This window comes from Rhopalosiphum maidis, chromosome 3, assembly GCF_003676215.2.
Source record: "Rhopalosiphum maidis isolate BTI-1 chromosome 3, ASM367621v3, whole genome shotgun sequence".
Classification (NCBI taxonomy): Eukaryota; Metazoa; Arthropoda; class Insecta; order Hemiptera; family Aphididae; genus Rhopalosiphum; species Rhopalosiphum maidis.
Genome location: NC_040879.1, coordinates 38,167,212 through 38,181,371, shown reverse-complemented (window position 1 = coordinate 38,181,371; position 14,160 = coordinate 38,167,212). Strand labels below are relative to the sequence as shown.

The following is a 14,160-nucleotide window of genomic DNA, read 5'->3' as shown; positions in this document are numbered from 1 at the left end:
TCTTTACTCTCTAGTTTCTTCTATAGATAATTCTATATCTGTTTCATTAATCTATTTATTTCAAATAAAAGAAAATTTACAATCGTGAACTTAAAACATAATGCTAACTATTGTTTTTAAATACGTAAATGTTTTAATTACCAAAATACCAACTATATGTTAATTAAGATAAAATTACTGAAAATTATTCGAATAATTTTGTTTTTATATTATTCGAATAATTGTGAAATAATCATTCGAATAATTTTGTTTTCGAATAAAATATTATCTAAATAATCATCTAAATAAAATTGTATTCGAATTATATCCAACTCTGCTAACAGTGACCCACTCGACACCTAATTTACAGCAGAGCAGAACCCACTTGCTTATCATATTTTTTTATGCATATGCATTTTTACATGATTCGTGAATATCATGAACATTTACAAGCTATAAGTATGTTGTAGTAAAAACTTTATAAAATTTTCAATTTTAATAGCTAATATTAGAAAATGTATACAATAATTCTGATTAGCAGTACATACTGGAGATAAAAAATCTAAAAACTACCTATACTTATATAAAAATAATTATTTTTTTTATAGACATTTGAAATTCAAATTTTGACAACATGATGAATTAAAATTAATGTACCTACTAATTTTTTCATAATTTGTAAATTTATTTTAAGCTATTACCTATTTATACCACGAATCTATTTATACGGTTTTACGGTACAGTAGTATTGATACAAAAGTATATAACTGCAAATTGCAATAATATAAATGGTATAAATAGTATATGTTTAAACTTTTTAACTCATCAATACCCAGCTTTAGGTTAATTTATCATACTACTCATACTACATCACTGAATTCGCATCTATAAAGTATATTTATGTCATGTGTGCTTATTTTAAATTCTAAGTGAAGAACGATAAATGTAATTTATTTGCGTGAAAAATGTCATGATTTACGTAACCATTTCTATCAAACTCATGAAAATCTTTAAAATAATGCACGAAATACGAATCACAATCAATATTTTAATAATCGATGTAGGAGATAAATAATTTATTACGCTCTGTAAAAATAAAATATTGTTATTTGTTAAGCCGTCTAATGTAATGATGAATCATTTAAACATGTACATAAACAATTCAACAGTATCCCAACGTGTATAAAAAATTAAATACATAAAAATCAAGAAAAATCGCAAAAAAGAGATTTCGCCCGGACAGGGACTCGAACCCTGGACCCTTAGGTTAAAAGCCTAATGCTCTACCGACTGAGCTATCCGGGCTGATGCTCGAACGAGCGTTACACGAGTATATACATTTTATACACACACACACTACCTATATACATAATAATTTATATAATGAACTACAAAGTATAGAAATACTACCGACATGTTATTGTACAAATTAATGATAAATGATAAGTACATTATAATCGAAACAGTTTTCGTACACATGTCATAGTGTTTTGTGTTTTTATGTTTTAGTTCGATACTATACAGGTATTAAGGTATCGAGTATGAATTAAGATTGTATTATATTTTGTTCTCTTTTAAATTCCGAGCGGAGAGATGAATGTATTGAATTTAAGATGACGTATATATGTTTTTGTAACATATACATAATGTATAGTAGATATAACATACAAAGACTGGCCTCTGCAGTCATCAATCTCGAGAATCGTGAATCGTGTCTAGTAGCATTATATTATAAAACTAGACCTAGATGGTAGGTGCTAGTGGAAGGTAAAAATTCTTCAGTACCTACCCTTTAAAATAATCCGGAAAATCAAGAAAAACAATATTTAACTAGGCAAATCGATTTAATTCATTTTTTATGATTTTAAAAAAAAATTACTACCACACGGACTTGAAATTTTCATCAAATACCTGAAATATTTAAATTAGTACTCGTATTTTACTGGACACCGCGTAAATAAAAAAAATTGAGCATTTTTGTACTGTTTATAGATAATTGAAAGGTTTCCTTTATTGTATTTTGGATTTATGTATGATAAATAATTGATTTTGATAAGTGATGGTTTTATAATAAGTTATGTATACAATGTATGCGCAATTTATTATACTACAGATATTTTAAAATTTTGAAGATATTAGGCAAATATTTAAATGAAGATTAATCATTTATTTATTTATATTGTTGTAATTCGAATTTAAGATCTTTCGCGTTCATTAAAGCCGCGATTTTCAAACGAAGCTCCGCGAGTATTCTCTAAATATGCTACAATAGCTTCAAATAGATTTATACTTCATAGATTGCTTAAATTGTATACTTGCGTATTGCATATATTATGACAATGGCACACGAATAGATGCGTTCAACTGTTCAAGAGCGATTTATTTGTAATATATTTTATAAGACAATCTGTAGAAAGAAAACGATAAGAATATGATAATATCTTAAAATTTGTATAGATTATCTTAGATCACTATTCTAGTTGATTTACATTTATTTAATGGTTATTTATTATTGTATTCAAAATTATTAAAAACGTCTGAATAAAAATTGTAAGTTCAAAAAATAATTATTCAACGTTCTAATGAGAGTTGATAAATAAACACGTGACGTCATAAATCCGATTAATTATCAGCCAGTTATAGTAGGTATGCGTTACGTGTAAATATTGCTTGATTTATACAATAATTTTAATAAATAACGACAGTATTTTAGAATTTTTTTTTTTTACCTCTTATAAAAAAAATATAAATCTCATAAAACTATAGATTTGCGACACACGTTATCACGAAACAAATAAAATCAAATATAAATACAAATATAAATACAAATATCTTATTTTTAGATTGGCAACAATTAGTAATAATATGGAAATTTAAGGGGCTCCTATGGCTGTTTATAATAAAACAAAAATAATCCACAGTTTTTAAAAACTTAGCATATCCCATTGACTATGTTTACTATGAATAATACATTATTAAACCCGAGTTTAACCGAGGTCTAAGAATTAAACCAAGTTTTTCTTAACTTATGTTAAACCTTAGTTTTTGACAATGACTATGAATAACACTGTAATAGCTTTAAATACTTGTAGGAAACTAGAAATTATAATATAAGCCTATCAGTACCTATCATAAACACATAAATACACTTCAGATTATGTATAAATAAAAATATATATTTTCTTCGGTGATCGAAATCTTTGTATTAGTCTAGACATTTACACGTAAAATATGGGTCCGATATGTTTGTCCGACACCATTTGCCCGACAATACTTTTACCCGACATAACTTTTACCTGACGGTACATTTGTCATGTACAATAATTAAAAATGAAACCAAAATCAGCTAGACGAATATTTTATCATGGATAATATCGTTTTATGTGAAAAAGTAAGATGAATAAAACGTATTAGTGCAATTATAAATGACAGGGGAAATCGATCAAATTTATAATTTCTAAGGGGAATCGCTCATAACATCGAATTGTAATTTGCAAGTAGTATAATGTTTTTATTATTATTAATTTTTGACACATATTTATTGTTTCCGCATTAAAATATAAACCAAAATATTCCCGCGTGAATAATGATAGATATTCCGCACGTATGTAATATTTTCTCACGAGATAAAAAAATTATCGGCTCTTGCTTTTGTACCTATCGATAACGTTATATCTGCATTTGAAGATATGGATGAGCGAATAAATAGTAGATACTACGAATAACTTAGTATTATAATAATTTTAATATGTATATTGTATAATACTTTTTGACGAAAAACATATCATTCAATTTAAAAGCATTTTCAATACTCCGCCATTCTGACTTCTGCTCTTAGACGCTAAACATGTCATATTTACAAATGCCTATATATCTCTTTGAACAGTTAGGCGATTGGTGTGAGATCCACACTACATTTCTTAAATTATAATTTATAATATATTTTAAATATAAGAAAACTCGTTTTTAGTCTTATGATGTAATTTAATATTATTTATCAGTAAGGTAGGTAATGACATATTGACATATAATGTAAGTATACCTACATATACCTGTATTATAACTATTCGTCCAAAAATTAAAGAAAAATCATAACGTCCATCAAACATAAATTGTTCACTAAATGTAGGTATCTATAGGTATATATTTATTCTTAAGTCTAATAAGACCAAAAAATAAGATCTCCTTTGTAGAAAAAGTCGTTTATGACCGATATGCACCGTGAAAATTGTATGAAAAGCACAGTGCGCTTAAAACAAATTGAAAACAACTATATTACAGGAATTTACTCAATGACGAGGTACAGCAAAGCGATAACCTATACTTACACAATTTTTTTAATATACTTGTAAAACAGTAAAACTATAAGATTTTTTACAAACAGTTTTAAAAGGTTTTAATTAAATATGGTGTATAAAGAAATACCAATCTCTTCTATTTTCAAAAATAACGTAATACCCAACAAATACATTAATCGTCTAATAATACTCGAATATACTTGGTTGCTTTTTAGACGCCGCAGTTAAGGACCTTGTTATGTTGTTTTTGATTACAAACTTTTATTTACGCCCCAAATTATTATTCAATTAAAAATAAAGCTTTTTCAATTTTCTACGTTTCATATAGCAATTAGCTCGTATTTAAATGACCCTTTTATCGCATTGAATACCTATAGGTAAATCGTACAACGCTCGAATATATATATAACAAGGGTCATAGCTATACTCGTTTTAGTTAGAATAAAATAATAAACACACGACATATTAAAAAGTATACATACAAAGTTTTACACGCGAGTGTAATATCAATATGTATACAATAAAATTGTACGGCTCCTACTACCTACAATACAAGTAAATGAAGTACCGTGTTTTAGTTGTTTCATCGGTGATAACGCAATATTGTGAAATTTTACTTTAATATTGTGTACCTATTATACGCACAACGTAACCGAGATGATGTGAACAATTCCAAACGACGCGCAGCGACAACGTTTGTGCTCATATCCCCACCGCGTGACTGCAGTACGAATAGACGGTAGCCGGTGATGGGAACTTTTTAATCGTCGGCCGTCCGTTTTTAAGAAACACAGCCACCGTTATCGGGATTATAAGAGATTATTCGAGATCTTTTCATTCATAAAAATCATCACATTTTGCTTCCCAACGACGCGATTCCGCATCAGCAAAGTTTTCATATTGTATTAACACAACATTTACCGAAGTAGGTACTATCTGCGCAACATTACCGGCATACACATGCGAATACATTTATGTGTTGAATGTTGATGTATATTTTAAATAAATTTGTTCTGGTAGTTCGTGAATCGTAAGTGAACTGGTTAAGTGCGTACGAGACAACGGAATTTACACGGTTTAATTGGGAAAAATCGACTTCCACATATTATATTATTAAAATAATTTTAGATTCTGAACGAAGTGAGGAACGTATTGATTTTACAAGTAAAAAATTTCCAGTAGTTTTCAAGAGCGTTAGGAAAAACGGGAATTTTTACGCATAATCAGTTTTCAACAAAATCGATTTTTTTATTTTGCTGTAACTCAAAAACGAATCATTGTAAATACTTGAAATTTCCACCAGATGTTTATCTATTTATGATTAAATTTTCAAAATATTTTGACTTTTTTAAGCTATTTATAGACAATTGAAATTATCGATTTTAATAAAACTATAAAAAAAATTGGCAATCCAAAACATCTTTAAAATTTAATACAAGATTAATTATAAGTTGTACTTATCGCAGTAAAAAAAAAAAAAAAAAATCGTTAGTCACAATTTTTGTTCAAATGTTTACGAAATATATCAAAACCGCGAAAATTTGCAAGGAATTTCGAAGTTGAAAATTCATAAAATTGTTGTGATTAATACCTAAGGTTAAAAAATCCAATGCAAGGTTATCCATAAGTTTTCCTTCAAGTAACTGTAAAATAAAATTCTAGCGTCAATATAGAAACAATTGTATGAGCGTATGAAATTTAATTTTTTACGAAATCACATAAAATAACGATATATTACAATTTAAATATAGCTAATAATATAATATATCCTACCGATTATCCTAGATTGACAAATCGTAATTGTTTATTCTATTCAATTACGTTGAATAATTTTTTATAAAGATAAAGAAGCAGGTACCGCTCTGCTGTACATTAGGTGTTGAGTAGTTAAAGACTTGAATTAGTTCACTAGCTAATTTACTAGATGTGTTGAATTTGAATTCAGTGATAATTCATTGTATAGGTACGAAAAACGATTCTGAACAGAAACAATACATCATCAGTTATATCACCAAGCATTATGTGTTTTTGATATAGCTAGTAAGAAGCCATTTATTTTACTTTTAAATTTTAATATTACTTTGGTAGGTTGATATAATTATTTCCGAAAACGTTGTATTTATTATAATATTATTATTTATTAGTATTTAATTATTATAATAATATATATTATATACATAAGCGTGTTTACGGGAAGGACCGGGTGTATACTGGCCAAAGGCGTATTTGAGTTGTGACCATGGAAGGGGGGGGGACGAAATTATTTTTTTAAATTAAAAATAATTTACAGTTGATTACCTAAATAGGCATAAAATTCTTATTATGTTTGGTATGATATCATTGATATCATTACGATTTACGATCTTTATCAAACGGAACATTTTTTAAATAAATTATTAATTAATGTATTACATAGAAAAACTACGAGCAAGGGGGCGGCGATTGCCCCCTTCGCTCCCCCTCGAATACGCCTTTACCACTGCCCCCCCAACCCCGGCGGACTGTGCCTCCGACAAAATCATGTCCAGATAAAAAAAAGTCGTGTGGTGTGTACCTACCTATAAATTTTGATTATTTGTTTTATATTTTGTAATTTTTTAATCTTGTAACATAAATAATAAATGTTTCTTCGAGTCTAAAAAAAAAAAGGACTCACAGCTTAAAAATTTTTTGTGACCCCTCGGCCACTGAACACGCTATGTATATATATTTGAATATTTCTACCATAATAAATTTACTTACAACTTTACAACACAAAATTTAATCACATCTCTCTGCGAATACCGTAAAACAGTAAAAATATATTTATAGGTACTACCTATAAATAAATAATAATTTTAAATAAATCAAAAATGATAATTATTATTACGTGTAGAAAAATTTATAATAATATAAAAAGTTTAAGTTCCTACGAATAATGTTTTTAAACAAAATAATTAACATATCGTTATTTTATTTTTACATTTTTTGGATTTTATGGTTCCATTCCAATATAAAATATAAATTACTTATGATGGGGAATCTTTTACATTTTCAATACTTAGATAGTTATAGATACAAAAGATTTTATGAATAATTAACTACAAAATAGATCACAATTTTTTGTGATTCGTCAAATGGATATACAAAAAGTCGTGTCTGTATATTTTTAATATTTTTATACGGATATTAGAATAACATTAACTTTTGTCGGATCTTGTTTTAAATTTTCAAGAATTTTGACTCGGTTAATAATTTTTTATTAACATTTATAGAAAAACAACTGAACATTTATCATGCCTATTAATAACTCAAAAAGAGTTCTGAAAATATTATGTTATTACGAAAATGATAATATAAACATTTGATGAAAATTTCAAATATCTATCTATTGTTATAATTATTTTTTTTAAATCTAATGAAATATGAATATCAAAAATTATTTGACAAGAAATAATTATTTTACAGGTAAATATTGAATGTAGTAAACATTTGAACTTGAAATTATAATAAAAAATTATTTTTCATACAAATTTGTTCTTGTCACTTTTAAGTTGAAAAACTAATGCACCTTGTACTAAATGTTTAAAACTCTTAGGTACAGAAATTTTTACGAATTTCTCACTACAAAATAATTTAATAATTGTCTAATTAGTAAGAGAATTTTATCGTAAAAAACAATAAAACAAAAATGTAGTAATAATTTGAAGTGACTACGGTAATTTGTTTTTGAGGTAAAAAAAAAAAATCAATATTGTTGAAAATTGAATTGGCGTAAAAATTCTCTGTTTACTTTAATTTTTTTGTTTGTTTTATTTCTCCAAAGTACACAAACTAAATAAAATTTTATATTTGAAATCACCCTCATTTTTTAAAATAAGAGCATTTTATTAACAATTTATTGTGTATCTACAGAAATAAAAACATTATTATCAATGCATCGCATATATTTTATATTTTTATATTATATATACCTATATACCAATTACCAATACCTATATAGCTATTAAGAATTTTCCAGAAAATATAACTGTATACATAATATAAAATAGATTTTTAAAAACGATTAGGTATTAGTGAATATCTAAACCATTGCGTATAGTAATGCGTTAATGCGTATATATTTACGATACTACAATAATATAGGTATAGGGTATACTCGTTTTAAATGGCTTGGTATAATATATTCAACAAAAAATTTAAATGCCTTTACAAGGAAAACAGATAATTCATTTAGTCATACAAAACGATAAAATCGGTTGTTAAATGATCAATAAAATTTAATGTAAAACATGATAGTAGTGTAAAAAGAGCGGCTCTGGTGCCTAGGTACTCGCTAATCTAATTGCACGTCTGCTATTACGTGCGTGTACGATCATGTTCCCTCCTCCCTATCCATCCTATCCTATCACTTGTGATAAGAAGCGTTTAATTAAAAATAAAATTATCAATATTGTCGAATACAGAAAAGAAATACCTGGTATACCTTTACCTCCCGAACCTATTATTACAAAGCGGGGAACATGGTCAAAAGCTACACTAGTCTATGCAAATAATTTTGAAAATTTTTTAATTGTTATTAAAAGTTTAAAAAATGATGTTAATCCCTAAAAGGCTAAAAGTGTAGAAAAGCTGAAAAACTTGTACAAAATAATGCAGTCAAATTTTTTTTATAGCATTCATAAAATTACACTTATCTGAGTTATCCATTAATCTTATAAATTTGGACGAATCTACTTTGGATGAAACTTCTTACATATGAGTATGTTTAGAAAAATTGAAGATATTTTAACAAATATTCCTATTTCCTGGTCCAAATGAAAAAAAAAACTAAAGATAAATTTATGTATATAATTGAAAAAAATAAAAGATATAAAACTATTAAATCTTACTATGAAGTCATATCAAGTAAAGCAGATGTTTATTTTGATATAACACCTATATTGTTGAATTTTTTTGAACATGCACCAATAAACTGGTATAGAAGTAAGACGTATTTTTGCTTTGTACAAACATATTTTAAGCAATAAGAGATTTAATTTTCATTTAACGTAATTTGGAAATATATTTAATTATCAATTGTAATTCAAAAAAGTAATACATTCATATACATATTTTTTTTTGTATAATATAATTTAAAATTCGTAACCATAAACAAATAATTATATATTTAACTGAAACAAAATAAGCCTTAATTATAATACGTGACATATTTTAAAACCAAAAAAAAGCTTTTTTTTCTCGTCCGGTTAATTGGACGTCCGGATGATTGGCGTTCGGATAATCGGAGTTCTACTGTGTCTTTAAAAATGTAAAACTGTAAAAAGGCCCATAGCCATTTGCTATTGGTCTCATTAATTAGGAGCTCTTTTAAATTCCAGCCAACCAACAAAAATGAACTCAGGCCGCCACTGGTTCACTGTAATGGAATAGTGCTCTACAAATGTTATTAGTTATTACCTATATAGTCTGTTCCAACACGGCAACACTCATTTGTAATAGTTCATAGTTGTATACCACATAGGTACGATATACCGGTATATAATATACAGTTAATATTATTTTGACGTGTAGTGATAAGTGATGACCGCGAAGGCGCGAACATTCGTTTTAAACGAAATCTGTAAAAGATTTTATTCGATACAATATTTTAGTCAAAATTATACACACTAACTCAATAATTATTAGGTATTTACTATTTGTAATTTCTTAATTACCGTGTTTTATTTAAACACATTTGATAATGTGAATAATAGTATTTAAGTAATAGTTATTTAAAAATAACCGGGGAGTTAGGTGGTTGTAACCTAGCTGGATGCGCCACTGGGATGAGGGGCTAAATAGTGAATATGTGTGTGAATATACTAAATAAATAGGTATTCAGTAGAAACCTAATTGAATTAAGAAGTATATCTTATTAAATCAATTTTTATGGTATAAAAAGTGTACAATAACTATTAAATTACCTATATAATATTATAATCAATGTTCAATGTCTAACGTCTATAACAATAAGAATAATGAGATAAGTATTAAAAAAATATAATAATAAAACATTATTAAAATGATTAATATTACACACTTAAACATATGCCCGGATAGCTCAGTCGGTAGAGCATTAGGCTTTTAACCTAAGGGTCCAGGGTTCGAGTCCCTGTCCGGGCGAAATTTCATTTTGCATTTTTTTTTCCTTTCCCTATTATTTATATTGTTGATAGTTTTCGTTTTTATTAACTACATTTTTTTTTTGCTCATATAGTCGAATAAAGTACTTTAAACTGTTGTGTAAATATTTGTGTTTACAAAGAAATTAGATAATGATAATTGATCTTTAAAAATATTACTTATATGAAGAAATTACACATACAATGGAAAAGTATTTTTAAAGCAAATAGTAGGTATTTTAAATTAAATCAATTTTTAAGATTGGGTAATTATTTATTTTCAACAAAAAAGTTATTGTTACTATACAGCCATGCAGTCATAATAAGCATTTTTAGACAGTTTTATTTTACTTCAACAATTTGTAACTTTTATACCTACTAAAGTGTGTAAACACCTAAAGTACCTCTAGGTACAAGGATAAACACATAGAAATATATTTGTAACTGTACCTATAGATTACAGGCTACAATATACAATAATAGACTGAAAAATTGTTTTCAGTTTATAGATACATTAATGATACATTAATCTATTTACAAATATCGGAATATACCGGTATCGGATAGGTACCTATAAATGGTATAATGTATAAATAGGGTGCATGTATAAACATGCATTTGCATTTATGCTTATATTATATTTAATATACATAATAAGTATTTCAAAAATATTTTTGTCGTTTTATCGTTTACATCATATCAAAAAATGTATATTCTTTGATTAAATATAAGTCTGAAACAATAGATAACTTTTTATAATATTGTGTAATATCTATCCTTTGATTTCTTAGCTGAAATTACTGATTAATAATTATTATCTTTAACTAGCTAACCATTTATATAGAAAAGTAGGTAGTTGGACAAATAATTAATTCATTATTACTTATTATATAGTTATACTTATTACTTTAATAAATTAGTAATGTATTTAATTTCCTCAAATGTTTTTATTCGTTTGATTTATAAAATTATAATATTTAAAAAAAAAATAAAATATTAAATATATTAAATATTTCCAATACATACAGCACATATATGACAGATATGTATAGACAGCATTTGGCAGACCACATGCCTGCTACATAGTATACAATATAATATTAAATTGTAATGTAAAATCATATATAATATATTAATATTAATTAATATAATCAATGCTAAGAGATACAAAATAGTCAATTATTTTGGTTAAACTGTGCGTATAAACAGTTAGCTAGGTACCTAACTGTAAAAGTAGAACCCTACTACTAAGTAGTAACCTAGGTTACAAGGTATAGACATAAGTCTATAACTAGCTACTAACAAATCACATGCATATATAACACTAATATCACATTAATACAACATAGACTAAATTCAAACAGTTATATTACGATTGTAACGATTCATTAATTACAACTTATGAGTTTATAATAAAATCTGTCATGTGTGTATAACTATAAACAATTTTTTTTAATATTTAATGTAGTTTTATGGAGTGTTACAACATAAAAGAGTATTATTGCAGGGTTATATGGCAATGAGTTACAAATACCTATTTATTAGCCAAATCTGATTTATACATATTCTTGTAAAAGATACTTTTTTTCTTTTTTAATTACTTTTCAAAATAATTATTTTACTTGATAAATTATTTAAAGTATTCAAGTACAGATACTTATTTTAGAAATTATTTAAAAATATGAACTTGGATACTTAATAAAAAAAAAATCCATGAGTACATACTACTTATAGTATACTGACAATTAACATTTTATGCATACAAATTTGTCTTAGTTACATGGTATTTTTGTGTTACATATTTTGTAAAAAATTCTTTCTAACAATATTTTGATAAGAATTAAATATTTCGTTGTTAGGTGGTAACTAATAAATTAACCTATCTATTTTCCTTATTCAAGAGGTAATTCGAGTATGTCACATTTACACAGACACAGACACACACAAATATTTCAAAGAGCATTAAAAGTATTTATTTCTATAAAGGTATTTGTTGGGATTTAATGGATAGTTTATGGCTCTAAAAATAACTTTCTGTAAACTTGAATCCATGTATATAAACCAAAATAAAGCTTCAAGCAAATTTTAAACAGAAGACATTTTAGTGAGTGTTTAAAGTATTTGCGCTGTAAATTATTTACTTAAATAATAGACACTGCTTAATGGTAAAAAACTAAAGCATAAATATGCCAACAAATCACTAATCATATTTAACTGTTATATTATATTATTATATAATTAAACTGGTGATGTAGAGAAAATGATTGATTACGAAAAAGAAAAAAAAGCTTAGTATATTATCACAATTTAATCGTAAGTTAACAACACAACATATATAATATAATATAGTATTTTATATTCATTGGGTGTAACGCTGTTAATTAATGGTTTTTAGTGAACATAAACAATGTATTAAAATAATAATTATTACTATTAATATTATTATTATTACAAATATTAAAATGTACCTGTTGTAAACAATAAACAATCATTTTTTTTTAATCAATATTTTTGTCAGTTTCTCTAAGACTATGGCTAAAAATTAATAAATATACATATATAGACATATTATTTATAATATATATATATATGTATAATAATAATAAAAAAATAATAAATAATAAAAAAAATTAAATAAAAAAATAAAACTGAACAGAATAATTACAAACCGCACCATTCTGATAGCTTGACATAATAATATACATCGTTTAGAGATGAAACAATATTTAACATGTAGAAATAATAATCAATGATTTGTGTATGTTAAATACACATTAGTTCCAAGAAAATATGTAATGAAATAGTAGTAATAATATAGCAGTAAATTTTGTAGTTGTAGTTGTAGTTGTAGTTGTAACAATAGTAAATGACAAGAAAAATAGTAAAAATACTTAAGAAAAAAAAAAGGAAAAAGGAAAAACATAAAAAAATACTAATGTTTACAAATTGGCACAAATTGTTAACAAAACAGATCTTAGAGTATAAACTTAAAATGAATAAAAAATAAACTATTATACTAAATAAATAAATCAATTTTAGTTGGTTACTAATATTATAAATGAAGACATTAAACATTTTTTTTTTTTGGTATTAATCATTTGGGAATAATATAATTTAATAATATTAATTAATAATAATGGTGTTTTAACAATTTTTTTAAATTTATTTGTTATTCTATTTTTTTTCATTAATTTTGATTAAAAATTATTATTGTGTAATCTTTAATGTATACGACTGACTGTTATAAAATATTATATCTCAATAATAATAATAACATAGTATAATATATACTCCGATGCAAATATAAAGGTGAAATTACGAGTGTAATGTTTAAATCTATACTTATGTTCAATGTTTTAATTAAGTAAAAAAAAAACAAAACACATTTACAAAAAAGCTCGTGATACGCGCAATTTCACATATTTTGTACGAAGCAACGATAGTTCGATATGCGCTAAAATCGTTTCTTATATACACAATAAGATAAGACATAAGTAGATGTACACGTTAATAACGGTTTAAAATAACATTGATATAAATGATCAAAACTAGTTTGTTCTTCAGAAAAAATAAATTATATCGAAAAAAAAATAATTTATTGAATATTATTACAGCGCGATTGCCTAATATTTTGAACTGTACAAAAATCGTAGGTTTAGTGATTTTATTTACCACAAAGTGTCAAAGTATATAAATGTAAATATTTAAAAGAAAAAAAAATTATTAAATTTTTTAAATTT

General features: G+C 25.5%; 2 non-coding genes across 2 annotated transcripts; one reads left to right on the top strand and one right to left on the bottom strand.

Moving 5' to 3' along the window:
• Positions 1–1,211: 1,211 nt before the first annotated feature.
• Positions 1,212–1,284, bottom strand: Trnak-uuu. Its single transcript has one exon. It is a non-coding gene; the product is annotated as a tRNA-Lys (tRNA).
• A 9,064-nt stretch (positions 1,285–10,348) lies between these two features.
• On the top strand, positions 10,349–10,421 carry Trnak-uuu. Its single transcript has one exon. It is a non-coding gene; the product is annotated as a tRNA-Lys (tRNA).
• The last annotated feature ends 3,739 nt before the right edge of the window (positions 10,422–14,160 follow it).